General features: G+C 44.9%; 1 protein-coding gene across 3 annotated transcripts in view; it reads left to right on the forward strand.

Moving 5' to 3' along the window:
* LOC110524798 (receptor-type tyrosine-protein phosphatase C) overlaps positions 1-14,345 on the forward strand; it is a 129,343-nt gene that overhangs the window by 67,572 nt on the left and 47,426 nt on the right. The window lies entirely within an intron of this gene.

The raw sequence follows: 14,345 nt of genomic DNA on the forward strand, positions 1-14,345 counted from the left end.
ACCGGGTAAGGTTGGGCAGGCTCGGTGCTCAAGAGCTCCAGTGCACCTGCACGGCCCGGTCTATCCGTCACCACCTCCACGCACCAGCCCTCCGGTGGCAGCCCCCCGCACCAGGCTGCTTCCGGCCCATCCTGCACAGGGGCTCCCGCCTCTCCAGCGCTGCCGGAAAGCTCCCGCTCCTCCAGCGCTGCCGGAGTCTCCCGCCTCTCCAGCGCTGCCGGAGTTCTCCCGCCTCTCCAGCGCTGCCGGAGTCTCCCGCCTCTCCAGCGCTGCCGGAGTCTCCCGCCTCTCCAGCGCTGCCGGAGTCTCCCGCCTCTCCAGCGCTGCGCCAGTCTCCCGCCTCTCCAGCGCCTCCCCAGTCTCCCGCCTCTCCAGCGCTGCCGGGGCCTTCCTCCTCTCCAGCGCCGCCTGAGCCGCCCGTCTGCCCAGCGCCGCCTGAGCCGCCCGTCTGCCCAGCGCCGCCAGTGCCGCCCGTCTGCCCAGCGCCGCCAGTGCCGCCCGTCTGCCCAGCGCCGCCAGTGCCGCGCCTGCCAGGAGCCGCCAGTGCCGCCCGTCTGCCAGGGGCCACCAGTGCGCGCCGCCAGCTCAGCCAGGGGCCGCCAGTGCCGCCAGTCAGCCAGGGGCCGCCAGTGCCGCCAGTCAGCCAGGTGCCGCCAGTCAGCCAGGGGCCGCCAGAGCTCCTGTCCCGAGCTGCCCTGTCTCAAGCTGCCCCTCTGTCCCGAGCTGCCGCCCCTCTGTCCCGAGCTGCCGCCCCTCTGTCCCGAGCTGCCGCCCCTGTGTCCAGCTGCCGCCCCTCTGTCCCGAGCTGCCGCCCCTCTGTCCAAGCTGCCGCCCGTCTGTCCCGAGAGCTGCCACCCCTCTGTCCATTGAGAAGAGTTGCCATGGTGAGGAGGCCACGGAAGCGGACAAGGTGGGGACTAAGACTACGGTGAAATGGGGGCCACGTCCAGCACCAGAGCCGTCACCGCGCACAGATGCCCACCCAGACCCTCCCCTATAGGTTCAGGTTTTGCGGCCGAGTCCGCACCTTGGGGTACTTGGCGACACCCTGACCATAGTTTGCTTTGTATGTTTCTATGTTTTGGTTGGTCAGGGTGTGAGCTGGGTGGGCATTCTATGTTACATGTCTAGTTTGTCTAGTTCTATGTTTGGCCGGATATGGTTCTCAATCAGAGGCAGGTGTTCGTCATTGTCTCTGATTGGGAACCATATTAAGGTAGCCTGTTTGGTGTTGGGTTTTGTGGGTATTCGTCCTTAGTGTCTTGATGTCCTTGTTCTGTGTGTATGTGCACCAGTATTAGGCTGTTTCGGTTTTCGTTACGTTTATTGTTTTGTAGTGTTTGTATTTAGATTTGTGTTGCTTCAGTTTAAATAAGCATGGACCGCAATCTGAAACGCCGGATGTTGGTCCGACTCTCCTTCACATAAAGAAAACCGTGACACTGACATGATGACTACTTGCTGTCCCCAGTCCACCTGGCTGTGCTGCTGCTCCTGTTTCAACTGTTCTGCCTTATTATTATTGGACCATGCTGGTCATTTATGAACATTTGACATCTTGGCCATGTTCTGTTATATAATCTCCACCCGGCACAGCCAGAAGAGGACTGGCCACCCCACATATGCTCTCTATAATTCTCTCTTTCTTTCTCTCTCTCGGAGGACCTGAGCCCTAGGACCATGCCTCAGGACTACCTGACATGATGACTCCTTGCTGTCCCCAGTCCACCTGGCTGTGCTGCTGCTCCTGTTTCAACTGTTCTGCCTTATTATTATTGGACCATGCTGGTCATTTATGAACATTTGAACATCTTGGCCATGTTCTGTTATAATCTCCACCCGGCACAGCCAGAAGAGGACTGGCCACCCCACATATGCTCTCTGTAATTCTCTCTTCTTTTCTCTCTCTCGGAGGACCTGAGCCCTAGGACCATGCCTCAGGACTACCTGACATGATGACTCCTTGCTGTCCCCAGTCCACCTGGCTGTGCTGCTGCTCCTGTTTCAACTGTTCTGCCTTATTATTATTGGACCATGCTGGTCATTTATGAACATTTGAACATCTTGGCCATGTTCTGTTATCTCTACCCGGCACAGCCAGAAGAGGACTGGCCACCCCACATAGCCTGTTTCCTCTCAGGTTTTCTGGTGTCCCTGACTCCCAGGGAGTTTTTCCTAGCCACCGTGCTTCTACACCTGCATTGCTTGCTGTTTGGGGTTTTAGGCTGGGTTTCTGTACAGCACTTTGAGATATCAGATGATGTACGAGGGGCTATATAAATACATTTGATTTGATTTGATGACTCCAACACCATCATTAAGTTTGCCGGAAGCAGTGGAGCAGGTTGAGAGCTTCAAGTTCCTTGTTGTCCACATCACCAACAAACCACCATAGTCTAAGCACACCAAGACAGTTGTGAAGTCTAAGTCCTGACTGGTTGCTTCACTGTCTGGTATGGCAACTGCTCAGCCTCCGACTGCAAGGCTCTACAGAGGGTAGTACGTACGGCCCAGTACATTACTGGGTCCAAAAGCTTCTGCCATCCAGGACCTCTGTACCAGGCGATGTCAGAGGACAGCCCTAAAAATTGTCAACGACTCCAGCCACCGTAGTCATAGACTGTTCCTTCTGCTACCGCTCGGCAAGCGGTACCGGAGCGCCAAGTCTAGGTCCCAGAGGCTTTTAAACAGCTTCTTCCCACAAGCCATAAGACTCCTGAACACCTAATCAAATGGCTACCCAGACTATATGCATTGCCCCCCCTTTTACACCGCTGCTACTCTCTGTTGTTATCATCTATGCATAGCCACTTTAAATAACTCTACCTACATGTACATATTATTTCAACGGACCGGTGCCCCTGCACATTGACTCTGTACCGGTACCCCCCTGTATATAGTCTCGCTATTGTTATTTTACTGCTGCTTCTTTAATTATTTGTTACTTTTTTTCTTATTCTTATCCTGAATTTTTAAACTGCATTGTTGTTTAAGGGCTTGTAAGTAAGCATTTCACTGTAAGGTTTACACCTGTTGTATTCGGGGGGCATCGTAAGCACCACGCTAGACCAACTGAACCACACAGGACAAACTATATTATTCAACACTTATAACTCTGTTATATGGAAAGTAATCCTTGTTTGAGTTCAAAAAGCCTTTTGTTTAACACTTTTACAGACAAATCAGCCATGCCTCACTGTGAGACCATGCCCTCTCTTTCTCTGAAGATTAGTTAAATGTCTAAACACACTTCAAGCCAGGCTACACTAAACAAACATATGTATTTTGTATGTATCTGATGCTGTGCATCTCAGAGGAAAGATCAGAAGTGGAGGGAAGGAGATGTGTGGCGTAGATGAACTTCCTGTAAAATAAGGTAAAGTACAGAGTCTCAGCTAGCTGTGACATCACTTGTCGCATAGCGCTGAGGGACCAGAGGCGAGGTTTAGGGTTAGGGGAACACATTCAGGAAGCTGTGTCCGCTGATAAGACCGGGGGGAAGACATACGTAAAGACAAATACACACAATTTCAAAGTTTTTTTTGTTGTTTTTTGTTTGAGAATAAGACAGATAAATTGTAAGAGTTTGTAGTGTGATCGTCGCTCCTGGACATGGCAGGTCTCTATGTACTGAAGATCCTGGCTGCTGTGTACTGGGCTCATAGAGCTGGCCATATGTAAGTACAGTATGATACCCAGGGGATGGGGCTGATGGGAGGGCTGTTATCCCTTTAATGGTGACAGGGCTGTGGGGCCTAAATTCACCAATAAAGTACATGGAATTGTTTTAGAAAATGTATCCCGATGCGATCACTCAAGGAGTGTAAGAGGTGCATTTAATAAGGTTGATCAAATCTAATTTACTTGAGGCATTTTTCTACAGGAATTTCTAATGTTAACAATGGATCAATCATGTTTGAGAGAGGGATAAAAGGGCTGTGGTTCAAGCAGGATTTTCTATACTTTTTTTCCAGACCATTCAAAATGCTAATACCTTTGTTAGGTTTAACTATTAAAAGTGAGTTGGAATAGAGTAACTCTGAGATTGTCAAGTCCTTCTCAAAACTGTCTGGGTGGGCGTCACCTGGAGGACTAGCTTTTAAGAGGAGTCTGCTGGTTGGTCCCCATGTTCCCCTTAGAGAAAGGACACACCTGATGATTAGTCAAATTCTTACTCTTAACTTGGTCCACTAAAATGCATTCAGTGATTGGATATCTATCTAGATCAGGGACTTAACATCTAAGTAATAATCTGAAGCTAATACCTGCCTTTCACTGTGCAACAATGCTACATTCAAAACCTCTTGCTCTGTGTGCAAAAGTGCACCCTTGTTTGTGTATATTTAGCGTGAATCTCCAATACATGTTAATGTTCTGAATGTAGAATGTACTTCTATCAACTGCAGTAAGACACACAGAGTTTAGATGTGGGGTTCTTTTTAGACAGATCACAGCTCAACCACTTCCATCTTCCATTTTGAGCGGCCTTTTCCATTTTGTCTGCACTGTTATGGGAAATTTCCTGTATTACCAAGAAATGAGAGAGCAAATCACACACTTAAACTTCACTTTTAATAATAATTAAGCTTTTGCAATAGCATTTGTCTTTCAACATTTCAGTATCTCTAATGAAAAGTTGAGTGGTCAACATAATGGCAACTGAGATCTTTTATTGCAAAAATGGGGAAGAATGGGGAGATCGCTGAATGTGGAACAAGCTACATACATAACAGGAGGTATTTCCTAACATCAGTTCAGTCTTTACTGTGTAGTTAAGCAGTGACCACCAAGTGTTTCCCTCGTGATTCCTACTGTGATGCTCATCCAGTGGATGCATTTGCCTTCTTCTTCTTTCGATATGGGAGCGGCTATTGTTTGCTGGACTCCTGTCCTGAGCCTGGTTGAGGCAGTAGTAACTGCATACGCAACCAATGGTTCTCCTTTCTCAGAACGCTGAGCAGAGCCATCTACAAACAGTTACAAATGTGCATTTTGCAAAGCGACATCAGTTAATCTGGTTTAAACTTGGTTTCGTAGAGTCCACCAGTTCAGCACAGTCGTGAGGCTCTCCATCGTCCTCGGTGAGCAACAGAGTGCAGATTTTAACACAGTGCGCCTCTTCAGGGTCACATGACACATTGTCAGAAGAACATTCTGATAATGGAGCAGTCGAGCTGGTGTTAGATGGGCCGTCTTTGCCTGTGAAATAAGAGCATGTACAGCATGAGGAATGTGTACAGTGAGTTCACACATGGCAACAATGTCTGCACAAGCCAACACAGCTTCATTAGCAGCAGCCACAGCTCTCAAACAACAAACCAGACCTCTGGCCACACTGTCCAGCTGTTTGGAATAATACCCAAATGGGCGCTGCTTTCCTCCATGTTCCTGTGTTAAAACAGATGACATAAAACCATTTTTGTCACAAACAAAGAGGTTAAAAGGTTTGGAATGGTCAGGGAGCCCCAAACAGGGAGAAGTAGTCATGAGTTGTTCCAGTCTGGTCAGAGCAGTCAGTCCCTCTGTTGTCCACTTCATTTTGTCAATCATTGCCATTTTTGTGGCCATAAATAAGGTCAGCAAGCGGCTGCACCACCTCAGCATATTCAGGTAACCACGCCCCACGCCCTGCCATACCAGTCAATGACATCATGTGTCGTTTAGTAACCGGCTGTTGGACAGAGAGAATAGCCTGTATCCTCTCTTTACCCAGCTGCCTGCCATTGGGAGATGTCATAACCCAAATACCTCACTGTCTGTGAAACCAACTGTAAACATCTTCTTTGAAACGTTGTGGCCATTCTCAGCGAGAGATGCAACAGAGCCCGAGTATCAGTTTCACAAGTTTCCATTCAGCTGGAGCACAACAACAAATCATCCACATACTGAATCAGAGTGCTGATTCATCCACATACTGAATCAGAGTGCTGATTCATCCACATACTCAATCAGAGTGCTGATTCATCCACATACTGAATCAGAGTGCTGATTCATCCACATACTGAATCAGAGAGCTGATTCATCCACATACTGAATCAGAGAGCTGCCCTCAGGGCAGAAACCCTCCAGATTTTGTTCTAAAACCACTGAAAAAATAGCGGTGGATTCCACGTAACCCATTGGAGTCCAAGTAAATCGCTTTCCTAGAAATGTGAAGGCAAACCAGAACCTCAGATTCTGGTTCCACTGGAATACTGAAAAATGCATTCGTCAAATCAATCACAGAGAACCACTCTGCTGTGGGTGGTACTGCCCCAACAGTGTAGTAACATTAAGTACCACCGGGGCACAGGCAAAAACTGCATCGTTCGCAGGCCTTAAGTCCTGGACCAATTTCCAATCACCTGAAGGTTTTCTAACAGGAAGATAGGGGTGTTACAGGGTGATTCTGGACAAGGGAATTAAAGCACCATTAGCTAACAAGGATGCATGAACAGGAGTAATACCTGCTATTGCCTCCCTACTGACTGGATACTCTGCTCTAGATGGGCGCCTGGTATCTTTAGGAGTGACTACCATTGGCTCAGCTCCCTTTATTCTCCCAAAATCATACTTGTCCCTTGCCCATAGGCATTCAGGGACCCCTCTCAGGAGGGGTGAGTCTTCACTCAACAACATGACATTGGTAGAAAAAGAAACGTGATCAACACCATGCACACCCCTCTCAGTTGGTGTTCCCTAACTGAGTGGGTAACAACTTGTCAGTGTGCTGGGTGAATAAGTTGACCCATCAGGGCGGATCTCCCAGTCTGTAGCATCAACCAAGCATTTCACCCAAATTCCAGTGTCCACCCATTCTACTCTGTCTGATTTTGCCAGGGACACATTTGGTGCGCTGTCCTACAGGTAGAGCTCTTTCTGTGCAGGGTTAGATTAAACCCTAAAGCACGGAAATCACTGCTACAGAAGTATAAACCCTCACACTGCACTGACTCATCCTGTAATGTAGCACACAGCCATTGTTTCTCATAATGGAGATCTCTTGTCAATGGTGAAAAATGGAGGGTGCCTGCTTCAGACATGAAACTGCCCTCGTTGTCCCAATGGGTTTTGGCCATTGAGAAAACACGAGCAATATTGGGCACCTCATCATCAACATCCCATGCATAATACCAGTCACAAAACTCAGACATGAACATCAATTGCTCCCCCCCTTCCTCCTCTTCTTCATGAATAACAGTTAAACCGGTTTGGCCACATGTTATGTTGATGCCAAGTTTACACAGGAGGTCCCTGCCCATCAGATTGACAGGACAGTCGTCAGAGAGAGAAATTGATGTTGACACTTCTCCTCACAAAAGGAGACAGGCAGAGGCATAGTTACCTGCTCTCTGAGTGGGAGGCCTGAAGCCCACAGTTGTGACTATTTCATTAGACATGGGAGGTTTTATCATAGCCTTGCAGTTAATGACAGACATAGCAGCCCCAGTATCAACAATAAATATTAGTGACTCACCATTGACGCAAGCCTCCACTGTTGGCTCTACTCTCAGAAGGGTGTGACACTTTAAAAACAAATGCTCTTGTTGCTCTGAGGATTTTAGCACAACTGTCCCTGTCTTCTCATCATGTCAATACCTCCTCCTGTCCCTGTCCTGGATTGTACAGGGTAGTCTGTGCCGGCGGCCCCGTCTGCCAGGCTCCAGGTTGTCCTCTGCCTAGAGGGACTCCTTGTGTGCCCTACTGTTGCTGTTGCTGGACCCCGTGAGGTGGCCCGACCTGCCATTGGTTGGGAGGTGGCTGCCACGGCTGTTGTTGGAATGGGGCTGTCCATGCATGTGCTCCTTTTCCTCCTCTTCTTGCCCCCTCCTCTCGGGCCCCTCCTGCCTTTGTTCCTCTGTGGATTCGTTGGCTCGGAGCAGTCAGCAGCAAAATGACCCGGCTTCCCACAGTTGTAACACTTGCGCACTCCACCCCTCACCACAGGGTCTTTCAGCAGATCCCCATATCTCAAAGTGCTGTACAGAAACCCAGGCTAAAACCCCAAACAGCAAGCAATGCAGGTTTTGAAGCACGGTGGCTAGGAAAAACTCCCTAGAAAGTCCAAAACCTATGGATCTCTTGTGTCGTGGAAATTTCCTGTATTACCAAGTAATGAGAGAGCAAATCACACACTTATTAAACTTCACCTTTAATAATAATTAAGCTTTTGCAATAGCATTTGACTTTCAACATTTCAGTATCTCTAATGAAAAGTTGAGAGTGGTCAACATAATGGCAACTGAGATATTTTATAGCAAAGATCCACCCCCTAGTCGACATGACAAACTACAGATAATAGGAGCTTCACAAAGAAAGATTTTTACTTGAGAGAGGAGTATCCCATATCCAGACAGCATTAGCTATAAATTATCGTTCAGTTTGGTCTGCTAAACAAAGTTCTAATCTGTTTCTTGGTACATCATAATACCAAAACATTACCTCATCCAATGGATATATCAATTGTCAAATTCCAGACTCCCATCTCAAATACAACTCCTCCTGGACAAGCTCACTGAAGACAGTGAGCCTCTTAGGTCATATACTAGCTCAAGATAGGGGCAACCTTAGAGGGCAGCATACACTGTTTCCAAATATACTGCCATCTCTTCTCCCCCTAATGAGAAAAGTAGGGAGTGACTAGCACACAAACATTGTGGAGCCAAGAGATAATTGGTTCCCCCTCAATCATTTCTTTCACATGGTTTAAAAGATACGTTCACATATGATGACAAGCCTGACCTCTCCCCTCTCTGGGGCCCAAGTAATTCAGCCCTAGCAGAGAAAGGATAACTGCAAACTGCCAACACTATAGTCCAAAAAGAAGACATTCTAATGACAAACATCTCACATAAGCATTATTATGTCAATCTGTTACCCAACTAATTATGATTCATCCCCAACAGCACTTCCTGGTATAGCTATGGCTGAGATCAGGGCCGGTCCTTACCGTTCTGCCACACTATGCGTAACCAAAAAAATGCACCGGCAAAACTAGAATAGTCCCAGTAAGCAAAATAAATTTGAAAGAGGTCTAAAATATATATTTTCCAGACGCTGAAGTTAGGTTCAATTTAGGTTCTGAATGAAAGGTGAAAATATGTGTTTTCCATACGTTTAAAATAAATATTTTTCAGGACGTTGAAAAAAAAACACATTTTCTTGATGTTGAAATCAGGTTAATTTCGGTTCTGAATGACAGTTGAAAATATGTCATTTATAGCCTTGCTTTATTTGGGACAAATCAAGACTAGTCCATACCGTACAAAATGTGAACCAAACATTATTGATTTAGATTTGGTCTGTGGACCAATCTAAATCAATGTCCGTGGAAGTCAGGCCGGTCCAAAAAAAGATTTCCAAAAGGCGTCGGCCCATGCTTACTGAGGTGTAGCCTACAGTATTGCCTGAAATTCAATTTTATGAATGCCCATCTATGTGGTAAGCCTACCGTTTTTAAAGCACAAAAAAATAAGAAAAAAAGAGGGCTCGTGCTTAGTGGGGTGTAGCCTACCGTGTCGGCCACGATGGAATTTTATGAATGCCCATCCATGTGGTAGGCCCACAATTTTGTAAAACAGGCCGTGGCGTAGGCTTTATTAATCCTGATTCCTGTAACTAATCAATTTGGCTATTTAATCTATGAATATCAGCTACCCAACGGGAATATATATATAGTATATATGACATATATATATATATATATATATATATGACTAGTAATATAGAGTGCCTTCAGAAAGTATTCACACACAATACCCCATAATGTGGAATTGTGTTTTTTGACATTTTTACAAATTAATAAAAAATGAAATGCAGAAATGTCCTCAGTCAAAAGTAGTCAACTCATTTGTTATGGCAAGCCTAAATAAGTTCAGGAGTAAACATTTGCTTGATAAGTTGCATGGAATCACTCTGCAATAATAACATTTAACATGATCATACTCAGTGATGTGTTGTTGTATTGGATTTGCCCAAACATAACACTTTTTATTCTTTGCCACATTTTTAGCAGTATTACTTTAGTACCTTGTGGCAAACCGGAGCATGCTTTGGAATATTTGTATTCTGTATAGGCTTTCTTCTTTTCACTCTGTCATTTAGGTTAGTATCGTGAACTACTACGTTGTTGATTCATCCTCAGTTTTCTCCCATCTCATCATTAAACAAAGTTTTTTAAAGACACCATTGGACTCATGATGAAATCCCTAGCGGTTACCTTCCTCTGCCTGAGCGGTTACCTTACCTTCCTCTCAACTATATTTGTAGTGACTGGGTGTATTGATACACCATCCAAAGTGTAATTCATAACTTCTCCATGCTCAAAGGGATATTGACTGTCTGCTTTTTTAAAATGCATTTACCAATAGGTGCCCTTCTTTGCGAGACATTGGAAAACCTCCCTGGTCTTTGTGATTGAATCTGTGTTTGAAATTCACTGTTCAACTGAGGGACCTTGCAGACAATTGTATGTGTGGGGTACAGAGAGGAGGTAGTCATTCAAAAATCATGTTAAACACTATTATTGTACAGTCCATGCAACTTATTATGTGATTTGTTTAACACATGTTAACTCCTGAATATATTTAGGCTTGCCATAACAAAGCGGTTGAATACTCATTGAGTAAAGACATTTTAAACGTTTCATTTTTTATTAATTTGTAAAACAAAAATGATATATTCCACTTTGACATTATGGGGTATTGTGTGTAGACCACTGACTCTCAATCTCAATTGAATTCATTTTAAATTCAGGCTGTAACACAATAAAATGTGGGAACAAATCAAGGGGTGTGAAAACTTTCTGAAGTCACTGTATATATATTTATATATACAGGGCTGAGAATATTTTCTGAATCACTGTATATATATTTATATTTTTTTATATACAGGGCTGAGAATATTTTCTGAATCACTGTATATATATTTATATATTTATATATACAGGGGTGAGAATATATATTTATATATACAGGGGTGAGAATATTTTCTGAAGAAAGTTTCACATCATTCGATTTTTTCAACATTTAGTGGTGTTTCAGCCTGAATTTAAAATTGATTAAATGTAGATTTTGAGAGAGAGATTGGGGGAGATAGCCTTCGCTACATCTCGCCTTGGCCATCTTTATCACGTTATCACACCCCACCTTGGCCATCTTTATCACGTTATCACACCCCAACTTGGCCATCTTGCTATTGATGAGAACGAAGCCACCAGAACCCCTACAAGCCTCTATGCAAAGTACATAGCAACCAGCTCTCCATTAATAAGTAAAGGCGTAGCTTCCTCTTGATGGTCAATTTTTGTTGTTGTCTCAAACGCAACTGCAAACAACCTACACTGGATGTGTGAAGACATTTCACTTTTGCAATCAAACTTTGATAGCAGACTCACTGGTGGTAATGAACCATGCTTTAGGTGGTTCACCCACTACCTCAGTTACATATTCACAAACTGAGAGTAACACCTTTCAATCCTGAAGAGGTGTAGTAGTGTGAAAAAGTAACAAAAAGAATCCCCAGCCAGTCACAACAGCAGCATCTGACCAGGTTTTCATTGGGTGGGCGGACCAGTAAAATGGCAGTGCAGGGTGTGTCTCCCTTGGAGTTGAGCAAGAAAAACACTTGAATACTTCTGTAGCTCTAAGTGCCCTTTTCTGTTGTAGGTCTCTGTTCAAATGGAAGAGAAACACAGTGTTATAGCAGTTTATTTTGGGTTGAATACTTCTATAGCTCTAAGAGCATTCTTTCTGTTTCATTTTGTGTCGTTTTGTATGAGTCCTATGAGGAAAATACTAGCGGGTCAAACCAAAGCAAGTGTATGCTGAAACATTGTGACAACCTAATTGTATTGAAATAAGGAAGTAAACATTTTAAGTCGCTGCTTTTTGCATTTTGCCTTAGAAGCTCAGGGTTTGGGTTACAGGAAATCCAGCACAATGTTAACAGCACAAATCATCTAAAGTAGACCAGACCTTAAAGGTGTAATTGGGTCTGGAACATTCCAGACCCTATCTCATGTGAAGTAAAAAAAAAATATATATATTTAAAATGGTCAAGAGCCTTGGTGCGTTCACACCTGTGTGCATTATAGTCAAATAGATTGATGTAATGTTAGATAGTAATGTTGGCCACAAGTCCTTGATGATGACTTAAATATCATTTTTCAGGTGACGGGGATACAACTTCAGGAGGTCAGTTGGTCTTAAAATGATTCTCTAATTCATGTCTTTATCCCCCAGAATCAGTCATGATTTGTCCACATCTGAAGGTGACCGTTGCATGATTGCAGATGCTATTCACATTAATGCTCAGAGGCAGCAACAATGCGTTCTCTATTTTATAGCAACTGGCGACTCGAGCACAAGCACTTCTTACCCTGCAAGCACCCTCAACCAAACCCAGACATCTGACCCTGGAAGCCCCCTCAACCAAACCCAGACATCTGACCCTGCAAGCACCCTCAACCAAACCCAGACATCTGACCCTGCAAGCACCCTCAACCAAACCCAGACATCTGACCCTGCAAGCACCCTCAACCAAACCCAGACATCTGACCCTGCAAACCCCCTCAACCAAACCCAGACATCTGACCCTGCAAGCACCCTCAACCAAACCCAGACATCTGACCCTGCAAGCACCCTCAACCAAACCCAGACATCTGACCCTGCAAGCACCCTCAACCAAACCCAGACATCTGACCCTGCAAGCACCCTCAACCAAACCCAGACATCTGACCCTGCAAGCACCCTCAACCAAACCCAGACATCTGACCCTGCAAGCACCCTCAACCAAACCCAGACATCTGACCCTGCAAGCACCCTCAACCAAACCCAGACATCTGACCCTGCAAGCACCCTCGACCAGTCCCCAGCATCTGACCTGGAAGCACCCTCAACCAAACCCAGACATCTGACCCTGCAAGCACCCTCAACCAAACCCAGACATCTGACCCTGCAAACACCCTCAACCAAACCCAGACATCTGACCCTGCAAGCACCCTCAACCAAACCCAGACATTTGACCCAGCAAGCACCCTCAACCAAACCCAGACATCTGACCCTGCAAGCACCCTCAACCAAACCCAGACATCTGACCCTGCAAGCACCCTCAACCAAACCCAGACATCTGACCCTGCAAGCACCCTCAACCAAACCCAAGCCTTTCCTACAAACACCTCCACCTCTCAAACCCAGGCTTTGCCTACAAACAACTCGACCCCTCCATCTTTGCCTACAAGCACACTCCACCCATCCACAACCAAACCTCACCTGCAAGCACCCTGACTTCCACTACAGCTATCCCCACAGGTTGGCCTCTCCTCCATGGGATGCTGTGTTGTGTCCATTGATAGTAGATCATGTTTCTCCACTGTTGTGATGTTGTAATGGAATGTTCTATGTTGTAATGGAATGTTGTGATGCTTTAATGGAATGTTGTGATGTTGTAATGGAATGTTGTGATGTTGTAATGGATTGTTGTGATGTTGTAATGTAACGTTGTCCTCGTGGATTCTACCTGTTGTTTGTCTTTCAGGCAGCCAGACTAAACCAACACACCCCCAAAGTGTGAGTTCCAATTCCTTGGTTTGAGATGCATTCTAAGACTGTGCATGATAGGGATAGTTCACCTGAATAAATAAATTAATAAATAATGATCAATCTTTTCATGTAATCTTATAGGTACATACACGGTCACGCCTGTCATCTATGGGCCTTCAGATTGATGAAGGCCTCAATCTCTCCGACACATACACAGATATCGTACCAGGATGAATCAGGAAAACACATTACTGTTGAGCATCAAACGGTGAACTCCACTATTGTGGTATCATTGAAGCCTTGCAGGAAATACACTTTTACAAAGATTCAGCCTGAATGTGAACTCCAAGGAAATAGCACTCTGAGGACTGAGAAAATGGGTATGTCAAAGGCACTGAGCATACACTGTTTAATAAGGTATTATTTGTTAATTACATATGAACTAATAATCCTTATTAAATCCTGTGGCTAAATAATGATTTGGAGGAAAACAAATTGTGGGATGTAACAGTCACTGTGTTTAGTAATAACATATCTTTTTAGGTTGAATCTCAATACAATGACAAATTACTTACTACTTATAATAACTATTATGTAAATGCACTTGTAGTTAACTAGCTGTAGACTATGATACTTATCTAAAATAATACATGTTGGAAAAATTGTTAAAAATCTATATTTTTTTTAACAAATGTTTGCACAATTTAGATGACCTAGAGTTTTCCACCAACACGGAGCCGGATATTTGTGTTATGTGACGAAATGGGATATCAGTGATGCTGAATGGAACAGTCCTGTTATCACCTGGGAGAAGACAACTGTTTT

The sequence above is a fragment of the Oncorhynchus mykiss genome, chromosome 5 (assembly GCF_057628025.1).
Source record: "Oncorhynchus mykiss isolate SJ-2025 chromosome 5, ASM5762802v1, whole genome shotgun sequence".
NCBI classification, from domain to species: domain Eukaryota; kingdom Metazoa; phylum Chordata; class Actinopteri; order Salmoniformes; family Salmonidae; genus Oncorhynchus; species Oncorhynchus mykiss.